This window comes from Cervus canadensis, chromosome 2 (assembly GCF_019320065.1).
Source record: "Cervus canadensis isolate Bull #8, Minnesota chromosome 2, ASM1932006v1, whole genome shotgun sequence".
NCBI lineage: Eukaryota > Metazoa > Chordata > Mammalia > Artiodactyla > Cervidae > Cervus > Cervus canadensis.
Genome location: NC_057387.1, coordinates 52683866 through 52708063, shown reverse-complemented (window position 1 = coordinate 52708063; position 24198 = coordinate 52683866).

The window sequence follows — 24198 nt, the reverse complement described above, 5'->3', positions numbered from 1 at the left end:
GGATTTGATTTAGGTCATACCTGAAAGGTCTACTGGTTTTCCCTACTTTCTTTAATTTAAGTTTGAATTTGGCTATAAGGAGTTCATGATCTGAGCCATAGTCAGCTCCCAGTATTGTTTATGCTGACTGTATAGATCTTCTCCATCTTTGGCTTCAAAGAATATAATCAATCTGATTTTGGTGTTGACCATCTACACATGTTGACCATGTGTAGAGTCTTCTCTTGTGTTGTTGGATGAGGGTGTTTGCTATGATCAGTGCATTCTCTTGGCAAAACTCTGTTAGCTTTTGCCCTGCTTCATTTTGTACCCCAAGGCCAAATTTGCCTGTTCCTCTAAGTAGCTCTTGACTTCCTACTTTTGCATTCCAGTCCCCTATAATGAAAAGAATGTCTTTTTTGGGTGTTAGTTCTAGAAGGTCTTGTAGGTCTTCACAGAACTATTCAACTTCAGCTTCTTCAGCATTACTGTTTGGGGCATAGACTTGGATTACCAAGATATTGAATGGTTTGCCTTGGAAATGAACAGAGATCATTCTGTTGTTTTTGAGATTGCATGCAAGTACTGCATTTTGGACTCTTCTGTGGACTAAGAGGGCTACTCCATTTCTTCTAAGGGATTCTTGCACACAGTAGTAGATATAATGGTCATCTGTGTTAAATTCACCCATTCCAGTACATTTTAGTTCGTTGATTCCTAAAATGTTGATGTTCATTCTTACTATCTCTTGTTTGACCACTTCCAGTTCACCTAGATTCATGGACCTAACATTCCAGGTTCCTATTAAATAATGTTCTTTACAGCAACAGACTTTACTTCCATCATCAGTCACATCCACAACTGGGTGTTGTTTTGCTTTGGCTCCATGTCTTCATTCTTTATGGAGTTATTTCTCCACTGATTTCCAATAGCATTTTGGGCAACTACGGACCTGGGGAGTTCATCTTTCAGTGTCCTATCTTTTTGCCTTTTCATTATGTTCATGGGATTCTCAAGGCAAAAATACTGAAGTGAATCATGCCCTGAATGATAATAATTCTCTCTTTATGATACCAAGCCACACATGACCTAAGGCATTGCTGTAAAGGGCTACAGAGTAAATACTTTAGGCTTTGCAACTACTGAAGTCTGTTGTTGCAGTGTAAAATCCTCTCTAGACAATACTTAACAAATGAACCTGATGTGTTTCCAATAAAACTTTATTTACAAATACTGGAGATGGGCTAAACTTGGCCCCCAGACTGTAGTTTACCTACTCCTGATCTAATGAATCCTACAACTAAGAAAACTTTGCAAAAGTAGTTTCCTAAATGAAAGGATTTAGAAAAGTAGAATACAAATTTCCTTAGATATTTAACCCAGAGTTTCACAAGGCTTTCTGTGGAAAGAAGTCCTTCCTGATATTACATTTAAACCCTCCTGCGGCATTTAAGAAGCCTCAGTTTCCTCTCAAAATGCAAAGGAAACTTCAGACTGATACCAGTTTACCTGTTAATAAAAGTTTACTCTGAGACAGTCAATGTTTCAAAGGCATTATGGATTATCTTGCTTAACAATGATGATGGAAAATTCCAACATCAACACTTTCAGAATGTATCCACATCCTGCTCACTTCTCCTTACCTCCACCAGTACCATCCTGATCCCAGAGAGCTTCAGGCCTGATCTGGTTTTATTGGAGTAATAACTGCTCTCCGTGTTCTTACCTTTGCTCCCTATGGTCCATCCCTAAATTTAACAGCCATGGTGTTCTATATAGAACGTAACAGATGATGTTGTTCTTTATCTTGAAACCCTACAGCAACTCTCCTTCTCAACTCAGAGTAAATGCTGAATGTCTGATGTAGCCTGTGAGACCTCCAAGCTGGCCATTATCTTCTCTCTGACCTCATCTTTTACTATCATCACCCTCTACTTATTCTGAGTCTCTTCCTACTTGGGGGTTTTAAGTCACATGTGGCCTTTTCTAGACAGCATGAGCCTCCCACCTTCACATGGTTGTTTAAATGACATCTTCCAAGTTAGTCTACTTTGACTTTTCTATTACAAAATGCATCCCACTCATCACTCTCCTTATCCTTTCTCTCTACTTCATTTTTCTCTATAGCTCTTGTTATATATTTATTTGCTTTTCATATGTGTGTGTCTCCTTCCACCCACTAGAATGAAAGCTAAAGGGGGTAGGGATTTCTGTTCAGTTTTGTGTCTCCAGCACCTACACATGGTAGGTACCTCACAAATACTAGTTGATGCATGAGTCTATGAGACCCCTTCCATGTTCCAGAGGCAGTTATAATGCTTTATGGGTAAAATACTTTAATCCTCACAACTCTGTAGGTGCCTGCTATTATTAACATAATCCACATTCTCAAATGAAACCAAAGTATTGAAAGACTAAATGATTTGCCCCAAATCACATGGCAAGTAGTGGAAGAATGCACCTGAATGTAGGCTATTTAGCCCCAATGTCTGTGCCACCAACCACCATGTTCTCCTCCCCTTATATATCCTCTATTTTCCCAGTAGGGGACTATAATTATCTGATTTTATAGGTAAGAAAGGTGAAGCTTATAGACATTAAGTAATTTGCTCAAGGTCACAAAGCCTGGATAGTAAGAGGTTCAGATTCAAACTTGTTTGCCTATCTCAAAAATTGAAAATATTAATCACATTTTTGAATACTATGAGATGTGATGTGCTTTGACAAAGGAAGGCTGATAAAATTTTACAGTTACACAATTCGCATAGTGGTGGGTAAGCCAACCATCTAGAAATCCTTTTTCCAACATTACTGGATATGACTAGTTTTCTGAAGTTTCTTCCAGAATTCAGGGAGTTGTCAGACAACATCAGTAAGCCTGGGTAAAGACACTGTTATCATACTCACTGCATGAAGGAGAAAGAAAGAGAATGGTACAACCTATGCACAAGGTGACACAGCTGCCTATAACTAAGGAGAAAATAAATCTAAGAACTTAACATTTCAAATTTGACCAAGTAGGTCATTGTGATGCTCCCAAATTAAATTCCAGCCACCTTGGTTCAGATATGCACTTGCTGGGATTCAAGAAGGACTCAAAGATGGTGGCAATGTGTAGAGAAAAATGAATCACTCCACTTGGAGCACAAATAAAAAACAATTCCTACCACTGAACATATGTTGAGTTAAGACCTCTTTTACATGAAGGGAAATGACAACAAAGATCAAGAGCAGAAGCAATGGCTGAACTTGACCCCTCGTCAGAAACAAGCATGGGCTGAGCAAATCCAAACAAAGGTAACAAACATGAAGGAAAAGTTGTTTGGGTTTGTAAAAGCATGAAAAAGAAGGGGCCATCTGGAAATTCTAATTTTTAAAAGGACATGGATAAACACAAACGCTTTATTTTATATTTTATAAAAAAATGTTAGGTACATAAGGAGGCTATAAATACTAAGGATGTGCTCTTGCTTGCATTTTAAAGCAGCTAAAATTACAGTGATGCATCAAGAAGTATCACAAAAGACCTGGAATTTTAATAATTTGGAGAGGGCTTCTGATGCACGAAGGCAAGGGGAGGGATTAGATTCTTGATATCCAGTTCTCATCACACCAGGACTCTCATATTAATGTTTGTTAGGAAAAGGAATCCACCATAATTCCTGCTGCCTTAACGTTGAACAGAAATGTCAATATGTTTTATTCAACCTTTTATTTTTCTTCATAAGGTAAAATCTGGCTCATATATCTCAGTGCATAATAACCCTCAAAAAGTCTAAAGAAAGACAAGAATTTATACTTTGATAATTACTAAGTTCTTATCATCATTTAGAAGGTACAACTACAAAAATATTTTATGCACATGTGTCTGTATATGTGTGTACAGTGTGTGTATATATAAACACACAAAATCTTTTAAAACATTTCTCAAAAGGTTAAGGAAATAAAATACTATAAGAAAAATCTAATGTTATTTTAAATGTTACATGCAGAAGAACATTTTAAGCTGGTTCCGCTGTGTCTAGATATACATACATCTGCACACAATCAGGATATGTATAATAAAAAGCAATCACAAAATCTCAGAAACTTGACAATGATGAACAGAAATAATTTGATTAGAGAATGTAATCTTTGAGGATAAAGAAAGGTACATGAAATCCTCAAAGCTGAACTCAACATTTGCGGGTTGGAGGGAAAGAGATGAGATTTTAAAAATATTTTGCTAAAGTTTCATCATTCAGAATGCTGCTCTGAAACTGATCAGAAAATATGGGCCATATCTTTACTGTTATCTACAGCCACAGCCATGCATGCATGGGTGTGCACACACACACACACACATACACACAGTCACACACACACAACACTAAATGGAATTTGTCACTATGGGATATTTAAAAGCCAGACTTGCTGCATTTAAAATGTATGGAATTTATTTTTAAACCAACCATATCTGAATTCAATGCCTTATATTTTGAGTTTTAATTCCAATCATGCTAATTTTAAGTCACAAACATATATCTGCCGGTAATGAAGGTTGTTTAATTAGGTCCAGATAAAATAGCTCCAATTCTGTTTCTGATCCACCTGTCAAAGCAAATCAGTCTTTTACATGGCTAAAAAAAAAACAAATTAGACTAGCTGATGACTTTTTGAATATTCAAGTAGACACACCGAGGATAAATCCAAACAGAACTTGTGACTGAACAAAAGCCTGAAACGTGACCTCAAAGATGAAGATATCTTATTCTGCCAAAAGCACATTTGCAGGCAGGGTACTCCCAGTATTATGCAGTCAAGGACGGGGTACTAAGTAGTGGAAGGATAACAAAGACTAAGCAAGCACTATAAGAAATCAAGTCTGCCACAGCTTAGAGCAATGCACCAGCTCAAACCAGTGCAAAGTAAACACAAACAGACAAAATTGTTACAGAGGGGGTCAGTTTAACATTCTTTCTTCCAAGGACATTTCAAAACCAGAGGCAGCCTAACTCATGGAGGATGCATTACACAGAGTTACATATAAATTAGTTTCAAGGCTACTACAGATAGAAAAACTGTCTCCCTTACAAGTCTAGTATGAATAGTTCTAGTCTTATAGACTCTAGTTTACTTGTATATAAAGCACTATACATCTGATGATACATCCACAATGCAGAGGAGTAAAGTGTTTTGAAATCAGTATGCTGGACCCGGGAACAGGGAGCTTTAGATGGAAAGATGCTGAGAGGAGGAGAGAAAGAATAACCAGAAACCCAAATCTGTGGAGTCTGACTAGTAGTTGCTTCTACATAAGACTTTCAAAACATTCTGTCCTCATTTGGTTAGCACCTGAGCAGAGATGTAAGATGGAGTCAAGGCTCCGAATGTGTGGCTATCCTCCTAATTCCTCACGACTGCATTCAGAAAAGAGATCCATGCTCAGCTCGCTCAGTCCCAAAGTGCTTCACATAAAGACACAAACACAAAAATAATGATCTTTGCTGTAAACATTTCACAGAAGATGCATAGATTTTATACACATGTGTGCACACACACACACACACACATATATGCAATCTCCTTATTTTATTATATATATTACTTGTAATATATAGTAATGTTTTACATACATATACATTGCATATAATATACTGGGGGAAAAGATAAAAACAATAGAAAAGTTGACTTCGTTTGAAATAAAATTAGTCTCCATTCTTACCTTATACTATACATAAAATTAACTCGAAATGGATAATAGGTCTAAATGTAAAAAATAAAACTAAAAGTTCATTAAATAATATTACCAGACAAGTGTAGGAAAGAAAACTTCCCTGGGGTAAATGGGGTAGATAAAGACTTCTTAGAGTAAGACATCAAACTCATGAGTCATAGAAGAAAATACTGATTAACGACTTCAAAGTTTTTGCTTTCCTAAACATATCATTAGGAAAATAAAATTCAAGGCACAGGCAAAAATGTCTTTGCTATATCTACGTGTGTGTTAGTCACTCAATCATGCCCAACTCTGCGACCCCATGGACTGCAGCCCACCAGATTCCTATGCCCGTGGGATTTTCCGGGCAAGGATACTGGAGTGGGTAGCCATTTCCTTCTCCAGGTTGCTGTATCTATAACTGATAAATAAGAAAAACAACTTAGTTATAAAAATGGTTAAAAGATTTGAATACAGACTTCCCCAAAATTGGTTGTACAAATGGCTAATAAGCACATGGAAAGAAGTTTACCATCATCAAGTCATCAGGGAGATACGCAAATTAAAACCACAATAAAACACCACTGTACATACATTGGAATGGCTAAAATTAGGAGACTGACAAAACCAAATCTTGGCAAGGGCATGCAATAACTGACATTTTCAAATATGTGGCTATGTGCTGTGCTGTGCTGAGTCGTTCAGTCGTGTCTGACTCTGTGTGACCCCATGGACTGTAGCCCATCAGGCTCATCTGTCCATGGGGATTCTCCAGGCAAGAATACTGGAGTGGGTCACCATATCCCCCTCATATGCTGCTATAAAGTGATGCAGACACTTAGAAAACAGTTTGACAGCTTCTTATAACATTAAAAATACATCTATCACATGACCCAGAAAATCTATTCAAAGTTCACCCCTGACTTGGGTCAAGTTTAAAAGTTACTTGACCCAGAAACTAGAAAAAAACCTAAGTATCTATCAACAGAATATTGCCTGGGAAGGAGCACAAGGTAACATTCTCAAAGATGGGGATCTTTCTGTACCTTGAGTGTGTTAAATTTGTCAAAAACTCATTGAAATATACATCAAAATGGGTACATTTTATTATACATAAATTATACCTCAATAAAGTTGATTTTAAATTGGAGTTGAAAACACTTTAGAAGACATCTATTGTAACCTTTTTATATTATAGATGAAGAGTGAAGACCAAAGAATTTCGTCCAGCTGAGTCAGACGGTTTATAGATCTAATAGAGGTCAGCCCAAAATCCCACATCCTAAATCCCAGTCAAATACTCTCTCTGTGAAACTGCTACCTTTTCACTAAACAAGAGAGTTAATTTAAATGTGAGTTAGCTTAAAATGGTCTGGAAAAGGGGAATTTTAACTCCTTGAAAGTTAAGAGGTTTTGTGAGGGGAACAATGATGATGATGATGGTAAAGGTGATTTTGTTTCTACATGTTCCATTCTCTCTTTTCTAAGAAATAGACCCTAGTTTCCATCCATTGCTCCCCATTCTCCAATCATGTAGTATGGGCATTGCACTTCAATTCCTGCTCCAAAGGACTGCATGTGACCCAAGTCACATTGGCCATCATTCCAACACGGTTGCCACTAGCCACATGTGGCTACTCAAAATATGACTGTGTTATAAATAAATAAATTGAATTGATCTTTTACATGTCCTTTTTGGTTAAAAAAAAAAAGACTATACAATACATTTTATGTTGATCATATGTAAAAATAATGATATTTAGTATATATAATGAAATATATTCTATCAATTAATTTCACCTGTTTATTTTAACATTTCTATAGACATTTTAAAATTACATCTGCAGCTCCCATTTGTGGTTAGCATTATATTTTTGTTAGATAGTGCTGGTTTAGACAATTCAGGCATCCATAAACATCACATATGGTTTTTAGAAGGGCATGTCAGATTATAGCAGAATTGACTGTACTTTATCCAATAAGTTATTACAACTTAGTTTCTGTTGGACTATCACTTCCACTTGAAAGTGTCCTACATATCATCATTCCCAAACTAGGTGTAAATCAAAATACTGAACTACATTGTATAAACTATGGTAGAGTTCTCAGGCACTTTCACATTCATTACCTTCTTTGATCAGGTAGTTATTATTATTATAAGGAAGCTGGGGTTCAAAGAGATTATGTGATCTGACCAAGGACAAACTGAGAAATAAACAGCACTGAGTTGCCAAACCAGGTGTTTGGATTTCAGACTCCAAATCTTTCCCGTTTGGTACCACACTCTGCAGATCCACTTAGAATGTGACCTTTTACTGCTGAAGGTAACAGAATCAGAAGGTAAATGGAAATGACTGGACATTTGTGGGTCTCTGCCCAGGAATGACTCCACCTAAAAGGTATTTTACAGTGTGCCTCTGATATTAATATTCATTCCAAATGTTACTAGGCCATATAAAGCAACTGGTGGCTACTTGAAATAGTCAGAAACACTATGTTGTAACATAAGAAACAGAAACTAAGAGAGGGTTCATTCGTGAAATGAGCAAGGGTATTTTTTGGAAGTTTCTGATAACCATATAAAGCAGTGGAAGGTTGGATGGTAAGGAGAATATACCTCTTCAGGGCTGTTCAGTGGAGAATTAGACTCTATACATTGGGCCCAAGAATGCAGGCCACCAGGTTCCATATAAAAGGACTGGGAATAAATCTGTGAGTTCAACAATAGTCTTGGAAACTTCATTCTATGGTCTCTAAACTTCTCAGATTATTTGGTTTCCTAGAAACCATGACTCAGATATTTCATGGAGATGAAATTTTAAAAGTGCAATTTTGAATGAAAATAAATAATTTTTATATTCTGTATTGTGCATTAATTTAAACAAATTCCCTGGAGAATGAATATCACATAAAGAGTGGTGATGTTGACATTTTGAATAGGTAACAGAGTGTGAGCGTGCATGCTAAGTCGCTTCAGTCGTGTCCGTCCCTCTGCTACCCTATGGACTGTAACCTAACAGGCACCTCTGACCATGGGATTCTCCAGGCAAGAATACTGGAGTAGGTTGCTATGCCCTCCTCCAGGGGATCTTCCCAACCCAGAGACTGAACCTGCAACTCTTATGTCTCCTGTGTTGGCAGGCAGGTTCTTTACTCCTAGCACCACCTAGGAAGCCCCATAACACAGTCAGTTCAGTCCAGTTCAGTCCAGTCGCTCAGTCGTGTCCGACTCTTTGTGGCCCCATGGACTTCATCATGCCAGGCCTCCCTGTCCATCACCAACTCCCAGAGTTTACTCAAACTCACGTCCATTGAGTCAGTGATGCCATCCAACAATCTCATTCTCTGCCGTCCCCTTCTTCTCCTGCCTTCAATCTTTCCCAGCATCAGGGTCTTTTCAAATGAGTCAGCTCTTCACATCAGGTGGCCAAAGTATTGGAGTTTCAGCTTCAGGATCAGTCCTTCCAATGAACACTCAGGACTGATCTCCTTTAGGATGGACTGGTTGGATCTCCTTGCAGTCCAAGGAACTCTCAAGAGTCTTCTCCAATACCACAGTTCAAAAGCATCAATTCTTTGGTGCTCAGCTTTCTTTATGGTCCAACTCTCACATCCACACATGACTATTGAGAAAACCATAGTCGTGACTAGATGGACCTTTGTTGGCAAAGTAATGTCTTTGCTTTTTAATATGCTGTCTAGGTTGGTCATAACTTTTCTTCCAAGGAGTAAGCATCTTTTAATTTCATGGCTGCAGTCACCATCTGCAGCAATTTTGGAGCCTCCAAAAAGTAAAGTATGTAACAGAGTACTAGGGCCCAATTCTCTACCAAAATGCACAAAATGCACAGTTGTCTTGTCCAACTCTTTGTGACCCCATGGACTGCAGCACACCAAGTTCCTCACTCCTTTGCTATCTCGCAGAGTTTGCTCAAATTCATGTCCATTGAGTCAGTGATGCTATCTAACTGTCTCATCTTCTGCCACTCCCTCTGCTTTTGCTTTCAGTCTTTCCCAGCATCAGGGTCTTTTTCAATGAATTGGTTCTTCACATCAGGTGGGCACAGTAATGGAACTTCAGCTTCAGCATCAGTCCTTCCAATAAATATTCAGTGTTGATTTCCTTTCGAATTCACTGGTTTGACCTCCTTGCAGTCCAAGGGACTCTGAAGTCTTCTTCAGCACCACAATTCGAAAGCATCAATTCTTTGGCACTCAGCCTTCTTTACAGTCAAACTCTCACATCTGTACATGCTACTGGAAAAATCATAGCTTTGACTACCTGGACTTTTGCTGGCAAAATGATGTCTCTGTTTTTTAACACACTGTCTAGACTTGTCAAGCTTTCTTTCTAAGGAGCAAGTGTTTTTTTTTGTTTTTTTTGTTTTTTAATTTCATGGCCACAGTCACTGTTTGCAGTGATTTAGAAGTCCAAGAAAAGAAAATCAGTCACTGCTTCCACTTTTCCCCCTTCTATTTGTCATGAAGTGATGGGATCTAATGCCCTAATCTTAATTTTTTTGATGCTGAGTTTCAAGCCAATTTTCTAATTCTCTTTCACCCTCATCAATAGGCTCTTTAGCTCCTCTTCACTTTCTGTCATTAGAGTGGTATCATCTGCATATCTGAGGTTGTTGGTATTTCTCCCAGAAATCTTGATTCCAGCTTGTGAGTCATCAAGTCCAGCATTTTGCATGATGTACTCTACATAGAAATTAAATAACCAGGGTGACCATATATAGCCTTGACATACTCCTTTCCCAATTTTGAACCAGTCCATTTGTTCCCTATGTGGTTCTAACTGTTGCTTCTTGACCCATATACAGGTTTCTCAGGGGACAAGTAAGGTGGTCTGGTACTCCCATCTCTTGAAGAATTTTACAGTTTGCTATGATCCACACACTCAACCTAGGTAGCATATTAAGAAGCAGAGACATTACTTTGCCAACAAAGGTCCACCTAGTCAAGGCTATGGTTTTTCCAGTGGTCATGTATGGATGTGAGAGTTGGACTGTGAAGAAAGCTGAGCACCAAAGAATTGATGCTTTTGAGCTGTGGTATTGGAGAAGACTCTTGAGAGTCCCTTGGACTGCAAGGAGATCCAGCCAGTCCATCCTAAAGGAGATCAGTCCTGGGTGTTCACTGGAAGGACTGACACTGAAGCTGAAACTCCAATACTTTGGCCACCTCATGCGAAGAGTTGACTCATTGGAAAAGACCCTGATGCTGGGAAAGATTGAGGGCAGGAGGAGAAGGGGACGACAGAGGATGAGATGGCTGGATGGCATCACCGACTCGATGGACATGAGTTTGAGTAAACTCTGGGAGCTGGTGATAGACAGGGAGGCCTGGCTTGCTGCGATTCATGGGGTCTCAAAGAGTAGGACATGGCTGAGCAACTGAACTGAACTGAACTAAACACACTCAAAGAATTTAGTGTAGTCAATGAAACAGAAATAAATGTTTTTCTGGAATTCTCTTGCTTTTCCCATAATCCAATGAATGTTTGCAATTTGATCTTTGGTTCCTCTGCCTTTTCTAAATCCAGCTTGTACATCTAGAAGTTCTCAGTTTACGTACTGCTGAAGTCTAGCTTGATGGATTTTGAGCATAACCTTGCTAGTATGTGATGAAAGTGAAAGTTGCTTAGTCGTGTCTGACTCTTTGTGAGCCTATGGGTCCATGGAATTCTCCAGGCCAGAATCCTAGAGTGGGTGGCTGTTCCCTTCTCCAGGGGATCTTCCCAACCCAGGGATCAAACCCATGTCTCCAACATTGCAAGTGGATTCTTTACCAGCTGAGCCCCAGGGAAGAGAAATAAGTGCAATTTGTACAGTAGTTTGAACATTCTTTGGCATTGCCTTTCTTTGGGATTAGAATGAAAAGTGGCTTTTTCCAGTGCTGTGGCCCAAGGATACCTTGGGCAAAGGGTGATTCACATCCCAAATGGAACAAAGTTTGGCTGCATCACATTTTATTACACTATTCAGAATGGCCACACAATTTAAAATTTATGAAATATGTTTTTCTGGAATTTGCTGTTTAACATTTTAAGACCACAGTTTATCACATTAACTGAAACAGCAGAAAGTTAATCCATGGATAAGGGGAAAAACTGTAGTTATGGTGACACACATCTTGGATTTACCAGAATAGTCCTGATTTCAAAATCCTTTATCATTGTCCCCTTGAGAAAACAACTTATACCCTAATATATGTTCTTGTTTTTAGTTACAAAAATCTGTTTTATAGGGCTTCTCTGATAGCTCAGTTGGTAAATAATCCACCTGCAATGCAGGAGAGCCCAGTTCAATTCCTATGTTGGGAAGATCCCCTGGAGAAGGGATAGGCTACCCCCTCCAGTATTCTTGGGCTTCCCTTGTGGCTCAATTGCTAAAGAATCCACCTGCAGTGCAGGAGACCTGGGTTCGATCCCTAGGTTGGGACGATCCCCTAGAGAAGGGAAAGGCTACCCACTCCAGTATTCTGGCCTGGAGAATTCCAAGTTCAAATCCTCATCCTCATGGGCATTACAATCTGACGGCAAACTGAGGAAACTACAAGTACCAAAGGAATAGAAGGCAGGGGAAATTGTAGAAACTGCCAAAGGCAGGGAATGCTCTTAGAGCATGTGCTAACAGTTGTCCAGCTTACCCTAGTCTCTTCAGCCCAAAACCTGGAGGGGCAGAAACACTTCCTATGAGGTGTCTGGACAAGCAGGGATAGTTGCCTAACCTGTCTGTGCTTCAGCCACCCTATCTATAAAATAACTATGATCATACCAATTTCACAGGGATGTTGTGGAAACTACGTGTATGTGTAAGCACTTAGTGCTTGTTGTTACTGCTGTTTAGTTGTTGTTGCTGTTTAGTTGCTTAGTGTCTGACTTCTTTGCGACCCCATGGACTGTAGGCCCCCAGGTTTCTCTGTTCATGGGATTTCCCAGGAAGAATGCTGGAGTGGGTTGCCATTTCCTTCTCCAGGGGATCTTCTCAACTCAGAGATTGAACCCAGGTCTCCTGCATTGGCAGGTATGTTCTTTATCACTGAGCCCCCAGGGAAACAGTGCTAGGTACACAGTAAGCACTTTGCCATTGACAGCCAACAACAGAATAGCAACATTCATTACCACTTCCTCTTGAGTGGGACTTAACTTCACACCATAAGGAAAGAAAGACTTATGTCTTGCTCCTTAAAAAACAAACTAACAAAACTTTGCTTGGATTCCCTGGGGAAGATGTAGGTCAAGGAAGCTTTGGACTGAAAGTTCCCGAAGTGAATGACAATTAGCTTCGATTCTGCCCCCTGCCCCCAGCATGGTAGAGGAGCAGTGGCAAGACTAAAAAGTTATGAGTCAGTAATTTTACCTCAAGTATGTCTTTACAGCTTCCTTTCCAACTCAGTTTTCTCTAATGAAAGTTGCTGTATAAGCAAAAAATATTATTAGTATTAATAAAAATATTTCAGCCATGCTGCTTCTTGCATCATATGTAATTCATTAGCAGCAGCTCATAGACGAAGCAAAATTTTCATGTCAAATAATGTTTTATGGGTGTTTTGAATATTATACTCACTGGGTGTACCCACATCATAATGAGACCTCCCTAGGAGGGAAGACAGACAGCGGAGGCTTTTTGAAGCCCTTTCTTTTTCAGATTTGCTTGCGGAAAAGGTTTGTTTCTGTTTCTTGTTCAGCAGCCACAGTGCCGGGAAGTTTAGGTGCTTCTTAAAGGGCATCTGTTGTATTGTTCATGGAAATGGGATCTATAATGATGTTAACTCAAAACAAGAAATTAAATATAAAAAGGTTAATGAAAAGTTTCAGTCATAATTACAGTCACCATGATCAATCAAAGGCCATAGAAATGGTCTTTTTACAATTAAAATATCCCAACACGTTGTTATTTATCACGATTGCTTTATTGCAGCAGCAAGCCTCAATTAATCATATAAATCACCCCAGTGAACGAAATTCTGAGATTTCCCTTTTGTCATATAAAAGGGCTGTGTTATTGTTAAAGCTGATGAAAAGAAATTTATCCTGATATTCTGATTTAAAATATTCTTATTAAAAGGATCTCTAGGGCAAAGTTAGGGAAAACCTAAATAGGGAACTTTAGTAAATTTTTGAAAGCTCATTAGGTTTTAAGAATAGATAAATACCTCCCATGCAAACACACAACAATGTTTTCCTAAAGGTCTATCAAAAGATAAATTAACTGGGCCTTATGCTTGACAGCCATTCCTTCCTTCATTTATTCATTCATTCATCAACCAGCTTGAGTACCTACTATGTGCCAGCCACTCAGGTGCACCCCAGAGCTGCAGCATCCATGATTCTACCCTAATGTCATTTAGAGTCTAGCAAGCAAGAGTGTTATTGCAATAGTTATTGCAAAAGTGGAGAATGCTATGATAGAGTATAAAAGACCCCCCAAATTTATAAGAATTTGGGCTGGTGAGTGAAGAAGGAATTTCGCCTGAGACCTGACAGACAAGGAAGAGTAGTTAGGTAGGTCATGGAGAAATATTCAGGCAGAGAAAATAGCTTGTACAATTGATTACTGCTGTATGGCTGGGACCTGGCACATTGTAGATACCCGATAAATATTTATGGAATAGATTAATGTCCACTGTTATATTTCCAGAGGTACTTGGCTTCTTATACTCAGTCATGCCCTAGAGATGTATATGCCCCAGGACAAGGCCCACTCAGCCACCTCCTTTTCCTGCCTATAATCCTGCACAGAAAAAACCTCACCAAGATGAAAATGCCAGGTTGAGGTTAAAGAAAGAGAGAGATGTTATAAAAGGGCAACAGAGAATCTATGTGGGGTAGGAGACAGGTGGAGAGGAAGGAACTTGGTATTGACAATAGCCAGCCTTTAGGATCACCTGATGTTGGCATTTGGGAGCCAAGTATATGTCTATCAGAGTTTGGGGGCTTTGTCTTCCTATTAGAAGATGCCAACTTCCTCTCTCAATGTTGTCTGATTTTCTAGCAGTCAAGAACATCACCTTTTTTTTATTGCTTCTCCCCTTCTCCAAAAGCCAGAACCCAGGGTTATCACTCTCCTGGCCTGCATGGCAGGATGAAGTCTGCTTCTGGTCCACTCTCTACTCGATGGCAAATGAGCCTGAGCCTCTTAGGTCCAGGGTTACTATGTGTCACTCTGCAGTTCACCCTATGCACAAAGGCAGTGAGTGGCAGCTGAAACAGTCTGGACTCTGCTTTCCAAGTTGAAGGTCCTGGCACTGGCTGTTCCCTCACAGAGGTGGCATCTTTCTCTAATTTGTTCACTTGAAGATGATGCCTTTTTAAACTCCTTCAAGTCAACTGTATAATCCAGTTGAATTCCTGTTCTTTTGTATTCCCCATCCTTATGGACAGTTGGATACATGGTTATTAGCTTCATATTTAACACAAGAGTTTTCACGTTAAAAAAAACTGATCTAAACAAAATGACTACTTCAGCAAAATGGAAAAGTGGGACATGGCTATGCTGGGGATTGGGATGATGTTATCAAAGTGGAGGTCTTCTTTGTAGTCCTAGGTGCAAGGCTGTAATTTGTTCTTCTAATGTGTTCCTGTGTAGATTCAAAGGCATTGTTGTAACATCACTGTCTCCATGGCAAAGCACCACCCAGCACTGGAAAGCCCTAATTTCACAAGCCCTAATATATAAAGATTAAGGACATAGTTAATGCTGACAGTGTATATCCCTCAAACCAAACAACCTCCAAGCCACCAAGTGAAGACACATAAAGCTAAAACACTTCCCCAAGACTAGGTTTCATAAAGGAAACAGAGAAGAATGAGATTTTGTCCCTGCTGTCATGCCTTTAGATAATTTAGGCTTCCCAGGTGGCACTAGTGGTAAAGAACCTGCCTGCCAATGCAGGAGACATAAGAGACATGGGTTCGATCTCTGGGTCAGGAAGATCCCCTGAAGAAGGAAGTAGTAACCCATTCCAGTATTCTTGCCTGGAGAATTCCATGGACAGACGAGCCTGGTGGGCTACAGTCCATGGGGTTGCAAAGAGTTGGACACTACTGAGCGACTAACACATTCACTTAAGATAATTTACATATAGTAAAAAATGGGAAAACAACTGTGTTTCCTATTGTGAATGTACAGATAAAAATTGCCCAACAGCACAAATATAAGATGGAAAGTAAAAATATTTCTTAGTGTGTATGAATATAACATCAGGGAAATATATGTCAAGAGTAAGAGTAATCACATGTCACATTTTGCCCCTGCTTTATCCATTTCACAGTGCATGCAAATATGATTACCACTGAACCTCACAATAATCCTGTGAAGTTAGGCAGGCTAAATATTTTCATATTCATTTCATACCCAAATGAAGTAGTTTCTGGGAAAAAAATTAGTGACTTGCCCAAAGTCACAGGGAACTCAGACCAGAAAACAGGCAACCTGACCCCGAGCTTTCTTTGACAAAGATGTAGACTGGAAAACAAAACTACACGTCACTTGTGTGTATGTTTGTGAGGCCATGGGGTTGCTGTGACAATTCCTGGCAGGACTATTTTTGCTACAAATTATTGTAAGTATCCAGCAGAAGAAAACCTGGTGGATGAGAGGTGCCGACAACATGTGGCAGTTAATTGAACATATAATCAGGGGCTGCACCACTGTGGAGGCTCTGGATTATATCAACAGGCATAATGATGTTGCTAAAATTATGCACCCACAATTATCCCTCGAAGGTAAGGTGATAAATGGATTAACTAAGTACCGGGAGCACAAACCTTCAAATATTTAGAAATTGACTGCTGCAAAGTGTGCAAAGACAGCAATGTATCAAAGAGTAGACATTCCAGGTGATTAGTATGCTCTTTATTCATGACAATAATTTAGTAATATGTTGACATGTGTGCTCCATGTAGTTGAAACATTTTTTAAAAAGAAAAAAATTAAGCATTTATGTGTTGGCACTGGCAAAAGGAGGCAAAAGCAAGAGAATTGAAAAAGCATCAAATTAAAGCAGAGATGGTTTCCCTGACTGTACATACAATCACTGCTTTGTAAAGAATGGTTATCTCAAGCACCAATAGCACTTCATATTTCAGTACCAGAAATCTGTATGTGAGCATTAACTAATCGTTTTCAGTTCAATGCAGTTCAGTCGCTCAGTCATGTCCGACTGTTTGCGGCCCCATGAATCGCAGCACGCCAGGCCTCCCTGTCCATCACCAACTCCTGGAGTTTACCCAAACTCATGTCCATCGAGTCGGTGATGCCGTCCAACCATCTCATTCTCTGTCGTCCCCTTCTCCTCCTGCCCTCAATCCCTCCCAGCATCAGGGTCTTTTCCAATGAGTCAACTCTTCGCATGAGGTGGCCAAAGTACTGGAGTTTCAGCTTCAGCATCAGTCCTTCCAATGAACACCCAGGACTGATCTCCTTTAGGATGCACTGGTTGGATCTCCTTGCAGTCCAAGGGACTCTCAAGAGTCTTCTCCAACACCACAGTTCAAAAGCATCAATTTTTCGGCACTCAGCTTTCTTCACAGTCCAACTCTCACATCCATACTTGACCACTGGAAAAACCATAGCCTTGACTAGATGGACCTTTGTTGGCAAAGTAATGATTAGAAGATGTCAAATCAAGATACAGGAAGAGAAGAGGATGTGTGCTTGCCAAGAGAGTGGTGAGCGAGCAGGTGTCCTGGGCATTGTTGTGGTGGATTCCTGTGAGTCTCACAAGAGGTGTGGCGAGGTGGGAGTGCCCCGTGTGGAAGCACAGGAAATCTCAGGGATCAGACTTGCCTTACCTGCAGCCCCCACGTGGTTCTTACTAGCATTGCATACAATGTGCTTGTGCTTAGTTGTTCAGCCGTATCTGACTCTTTGTGACCCTTTGGATTTTAGCCCACCAGGCTCCTCTGTATAGGGGATTTTTCAGGCAAGAATACTGAAATGGGTTGCCATTTCCTCCGCCGGGGCATTTTCCCAACCCAGAGATCAAACCCACATCTTCAGCATCTCCTGCATTGCAGGCAGATTCTTTACCCACTGAGCCACCAGGGAAGCCCCAGGTGAGTACTTAATTCCTGTTAAGCCTCAGTTTCCTCATCTAAAACATAGGAGTAATAATTGCTCCAACCTCATTGATTTGTTGTGAATATTAAGCCAATACATGTGAATGTTTAGCTCAGTACTTGTGGAGTAAGTACTCAGTAGTCACTGTCACCTTCATTATCATTATTGCTGTTCTGTCTCAGGCCACCAGGACATATGTATGCTATGGATGATTAGGAAAGCCTTACTCTTCTAGTGGCATTGTTCATTAATCAAGTGAGTTCCTGCATCTGTCTCCATCAGTATCTTTATACTCCTTCATGTTTCAAAGGGATACACATGGTCATCAGGCAGCGGGCCTCTTTTGTTTGTTTATAGCATTTGATGAGAGGGTTTTCAGTCAAAATAAATTGGTAAGTGACCAAGATCAGCCCCTGCAGCAGTTATAGCTCAGTATTTGAAAAGGATGGAGGATTTAAATTAGTCACATAAATAAGGGTAGAGAACTGCCTCTGTTTTATGCTCATCCATGCTGGCCAGGTCCCCATTACCATAGATAATTGAGAACTGACTGTATTTATTCCCGAAGACTTCCTTAAAATGGAAAGATCTCTGTGGCATCTATAAGATTCAATTAGAGGACCTTTATAAGCACACATCTAGTTGAACCAAATGAGAGATAAATTAACCTATAAACAGCATGCTCTTTCTTGTGGAATCCTCTAATGGCCTGATTTAGGATATCAGCAGATGGGAGGTCAGTGCCCAGCGCTTTCAGAGTTCAACCCATTCATTACAATAAGGTTCACAGTGCCACGAAGAGGTTCTAATGAAATACACTCCAGTAAACCTCAGAGGGGTACAGTTCACGCATGTGCAAGGCATGAGTTTAAGGCGGCAGACGATGATTTTGTATTTGTAGACAGGTAGGGGGTCCAAACAGAGCCACTGCACATTTATTAAGTTGCATTCTTTCACGGGAGAAACTCTTGCTGAACATCTTACCTGTAAGCTCCTTTAAGCTTTTAGCTGAAATGCTCTAGTTCACATACAAAGAAAATTGCACTGTTTGTCACTAGTCAATGTCCTCTAACATCAGGGTTTTAGTGGGAAAAAGACACATTAAAAAGGTACCTGATCTTCCCTGTATCTCTCCTTACTCTAGCTGAGAGTGCTTTCTCTGAGTCCTTTCTTCTCAAGATTGGGAGAATAGAAACTATATCTTGCATCCTTCCATATTATAGCCTCAAATAATATGTGCTTTTTTTTTTTTTTTTAAACCAATGCACTCCAAAAGCCTGAAAAAAAAAATCTGCTTTTGTGGCCATGTCCACTAACAAAAAACTTTATAAATTGTCTGTAAACCAAATTAAAAACATCACAGCAAGAAGACATCCACATTTAGCATACATGTATACGATCACAGGGCATCTTGTTGGTTTATAAATGCCCTGTTTTACATGGTGCTAGCAGATGAAGGATAAGATGCCTTTTACATGTGCTGTACAGATGATCCTGGGGTACAGTGAGATGGGCATGTCAATGAACTGCAAATAACAAATTGGAATCCTGATCTAATGCTTCCCCTGAGGACCCATGCTGAGAGGGACTCTTAAAGATGACATGGCTTCTTCTGAGCCTACATTATTACTTCAGTAAATGCATCCCTTCAGATATAAGTCTCCAATGGCTCTGTTTTCTACTAAATTCCAATGTATAATTAATAGTCTTATGGTAGAACTTTAAAAATATTTTCTTCATATTTTATTATTAACTGTGTTTTTCTCATATAAATATATTTATATAACTACTCTTTTTACCTCTCTTCTCAACTAATCAAAATCTTTATTGAGTCTTGGATATACTTTCACTATGCCTGTAGTTTATAGGGGTAGGTTGGTTGATTAGCATTTATAATATCCAAGTTAAAATATTAAAATCTGAAATTCTGGCACTTCAATATATGCATTTTAGAATAACTAAATGGCCTGCTTTGCCTGAAATATTTGATGGTGCATATAAATTCTTCCCTCCTAAAAACAAATTAGTAGCTATAATATGAAGCTTTCTTCCTGGTAACAATGGTTATAAATCTCCAGGATAAAAGATTTCTTCTTCATAATAATTAATATCTACCTCTCTGCCATGTATTCATTATCATTCTCTTGACCACTGTTGATGCCATCTCAGGAAAAAATTCCAATTGTATATAGATTGTGTACTTAGTGTAGACCCTTCTCTGTGAGGTTGCAACATGCTTAGGGGTTCCTTCAAAGGCATTAAATGGCTCCCCTCTCTGTTGCACAAAGTTCTTCAAAAATTTTAAATGTTTGCTCATGCAAACTTAACTACCACTTTACTACCCACTTAACTGGGTAGATCCTCCCCTTTTTTCATCTCAAATGTATTTGTTATGATGCGTACATTCTTTCACTAAATGTGTGTTTGATAAGCATTATATACCAAGCATTATGCAAGGTATCTGGGAAATAGGAGAAAATGAAATATACCACAACTAGGGTTCTCACAAAGTGTCATGTGCCAGGGGCTATGGGCAACTATTACACAGTGTTGGTTCCTCCCTATGTAGGAACCACATAGGAAGGGAATGTAATCCAGACTTGGGGAAGCCAGCAAAGGCTTCTAGGAGAATGAGGCATCTCACTTTGACCTCATGGAACATAGACACCAGCCAAGGAAAAGAGAGAAGGATAGAAATTGATTCAAATCATCAAGGCATAAGAATAGCATATGTGAAGATTGCGGAACTAGAGAGTGAGCACTGCATATTAAAGCACCTGAAAAGACAAGCCAAAGGTTCCAAAGACAGCGCCAAAAACTCCCTGTACTGATCCCCCAAACTAACGTAGTCCATAAACCCACACCCCGTGCTGCCTCCACAAGATGAGCTTGCGGTATTTTTTTCATAGATTTTGTAAGTACAGTAGAAGCTCACTAGCCATTAAGATTTCAAATCTGTGTAATAAACTATATTGGAAAAATATGAAAAAGAATATATCAGAATCATTTTGTTATACACCAGAAGCTAATACAACATGTAAATTTACTTCAATTTTTTAAAGATTTGGAATCTGTATTTGATAACTTGATTTAAAGTGGCATTTAAGTGAAGAAATATAAATGTAATGTTGAAAACCACAAATGCTTTTTTAATATATACCATAAACATATATTAACTTATCAATCATTTGATGTAGAGATAAGGCCTTTTCTTTAAGAAAGAATCCTCTCACTAGCATTTTATTTTCTCCCTGTTGCATAAACCATATCTGTAATACATTATCAACAATTTTCAGTTTAGATTTTTGAGGGATAGAGGAAGAACTATGGGAAGTAATTTGAATTCAGATTTTTATAGAATTCTTTCAAAAATTTTATAGTTGTCTTATCTACACCTGATTTAACAATTATTTTTTAGCAGATTTTGTTGGATATTTTCAAGGATGTAAAACATTTTTTTACAGAAACAACGTTTCAAAAAATTATCCTAATCCTTTATTTTTTCAACTCCTCCTAAAATCAAGGACCTTAAATTTAGAGGCCTATTGTATATGTAGCATTTAGAATATTGCATGAAACATAGTAGATATCAGTAAATATTTATTTAATGAAAAAATAAAAGCATGATGCTAGGGAAGCAAGTTTTGAAAGACAAAGCAAGTCAGGGTAAGGGGTGTGAATATTATTCTAAGAGAAATGGGTAGTTAAAGAAAGATTTTGAAAGATGGTAATGGCACAGTAGAGGTGATACAATTTTATTTTAAAAAAATACTTCTCACTCGGGTAGGAGAGAATGCGAGAGAATGAAGCTCACCAGTTAAGAACAAACAGTGAGCCGTGATCTAGGCAATAATGATGGATATGAATTGTGAATCAATATTAAGTGAATGGTTAGTAAGAAGTGTTTGGGAGACAGAATTCACAGTGGCACTGATTGTTTTCTTAGGCCTCCCCCATAAATTTAATTCTACCCACTGACAACTCTAGAAGGAAAGGAACTAGAAACCCCTTCTCTTTCATCTTGGGATCCTCGCATAAAAACCAACAGAGTTCTCATGTATAATATACATTCACCAAATGTTCCAGGTTCCAATAACGGCTTAAACTTTTAGTATGTTTTGACTCATACAGGAAATTTGAGCTGAAAGTCAGAGAATCTTAATGAAGTTTTATCCATGTTTTCAGGACCTAAAAGAAACGAAGATAGGTCCAAAGAAACCAAGCAGGAAAAACATTTGGAAATCAAGCTGTTTATATAGTCTTTTTTTCCTTCCCCCCACCCCCAGGATAATCTGTAAAACTGATGGATTGGAGGATTTGTCTTAGAAGGCGAGAATAGAGATGTTTTGTGTTTAACTGTTATTTGGGAGAGGACAGTGCAATAAGTTAAAGAGCAAAAGTGAATGCAACCAGCAACAGCATTTCCTGAAGCCAGCAGTGAATTAGACTCTCAGAACTTCCATCCTTTCAAAGATGCTTCTAGAAAGAAAAACTTTCAGGAGAACATGAAGGAAAGCAAGGACTAGGATCAATACAGAGGAGGCAAGAATCCTTTAAGCATAGAAATAGGAACATATATGATATCAACAGGAACACTTTTTTTCAATTTCCTCAGTAGCCTGTAAGTTTCCTGATTGGCAGAGACTTTGTCTACTTATATAAAAATTGTTGTATTGACACTACTTATTGTGATGTCTGGCATAAAATAAATATTTTACAAATGAATGAATGTAAGGTAGTGATGAAAAGTGAAATTAAAGTCTTAAATGTCTGATAAACTGTCTCTATACTTCAGTAGGCAATGGTTTTTGAAGAGGTAGTGGGAGTAAGAATGACAAGTGAAAAGCAACATTTTGGAAAGATTGATGTAGTATCTGTGCACAGGAGAAGTAGGAAGAAGGAGGAGTTCACCTATGGAATACTGTGAAATGGAACAGAATGGTAGCAATGAGATCAGAAAGGAAGTGACAGATGTAAAAGATATAATAAAGAATTGTCTACAAGCAATAAATGCTGGAGAGGGTGTGGAGAAAAGGGAACCCTCTTACACTGTTGGTGGGAATGCAAACTAGTACAGCCACTATGGAAAACAGTGTGGAGATTTCTTAAAAAATTGGAAATAGAACTGCCATATGACCCAGCAATCCCACTTCTGGGCATACACACTGAGGAAACCAGATCTGAAAGAGACACGTGCACCCCAATGTTCATCGCAGCACTGTTTATAATAGCCAGGACATGGAAGCAACCTAGATGCCCATCAGTAGATGAATGGATAAGGAAGCTGTGGTACATATACACCATGGAATATTACTCAGCCATTAAAAAGAATTCATTTGAATCAGTTCTAATGAGATGGATGAAACTGGAGGCCACTATACAGAGTGAAGTAAGCCAGAAAGATAAAGAATATTACAGCATACTAACACATATATATGGAATTTAGAAAGAAGGTAACGATAACCCTATATGCAAAATGGAAAAAGAGACACAGAAATACAGAACAGACTTTTGAACTCTGTGGGAGAAGGCAGGGTGGGATGTTATACTATGGTGAAACAGATCACCAGCCCAGGTGGGATGCATGAGACAAGTGCTCGGGCCTGGTGTACTGGGAAGACCCAGAGGAATCGGGTGGAGAGGGAGGTGGGAGCGGGGATCGGGATGGGGAATGCGTGTAACTCTATGGTTGATTCATATCAATGTGTGACAAAACCCACTGAAATGTTGTGAAGTAATTAGCCTCCAACTAATAAAAAATTAAAAAAAAAAAGAATTGTCTGAACTTGAAGATGAATTGATGTGGCAAGAGAGGGAAGGTAAGGAGCCCAAAATAAATACAGGGTTTGGAGTTGCTACAACTGGAAGAGTAGGTGTAATGAGTCCAAAACAGAGAAGACAATTCTGAAACCAAATTCATCCAAATCTTGGGTCTGTGGGCTCATGGCCAAAAAGCAAAGCACAAGGGATAAAGAGACAATGTAAACTACCAAGTCAGAATTAAAGGGCAAAAAGGAAATGAAACAGATTCACTCAAGAGACAGCAAATCCATTTCTAGGTTCTCAGAATCAGGAAGTAAACCAAGGTAAAGTCAGAGTAAAGAAGGAGGTAGAATTCCAGCTCATAAAGATACCAATAGCTAACATTTATATAGAGTTACTATATGCCAGGCACAGCGACATTTTGTCTTTACACAGATGATGACTTTTTACCCTAATTGTTTGATTTCTAGTTTACTGATGAGAAAACCAAGGTAAAGAAAAATCAAATTTCTTGCCCGTGGTCACACAATCAGTGCCATGCTAGAATTTATGTTCATAATCATCTGACCTTGCTGCTGTGTAGGTTTATTAATCAGAGCAGTTCATACTCGAAAAACCGGATTACCAACAGAAAGTGAAAAACTTGTGGTCAACAAACACTCTTAAGGGATCCCTCCCCTATGTCAG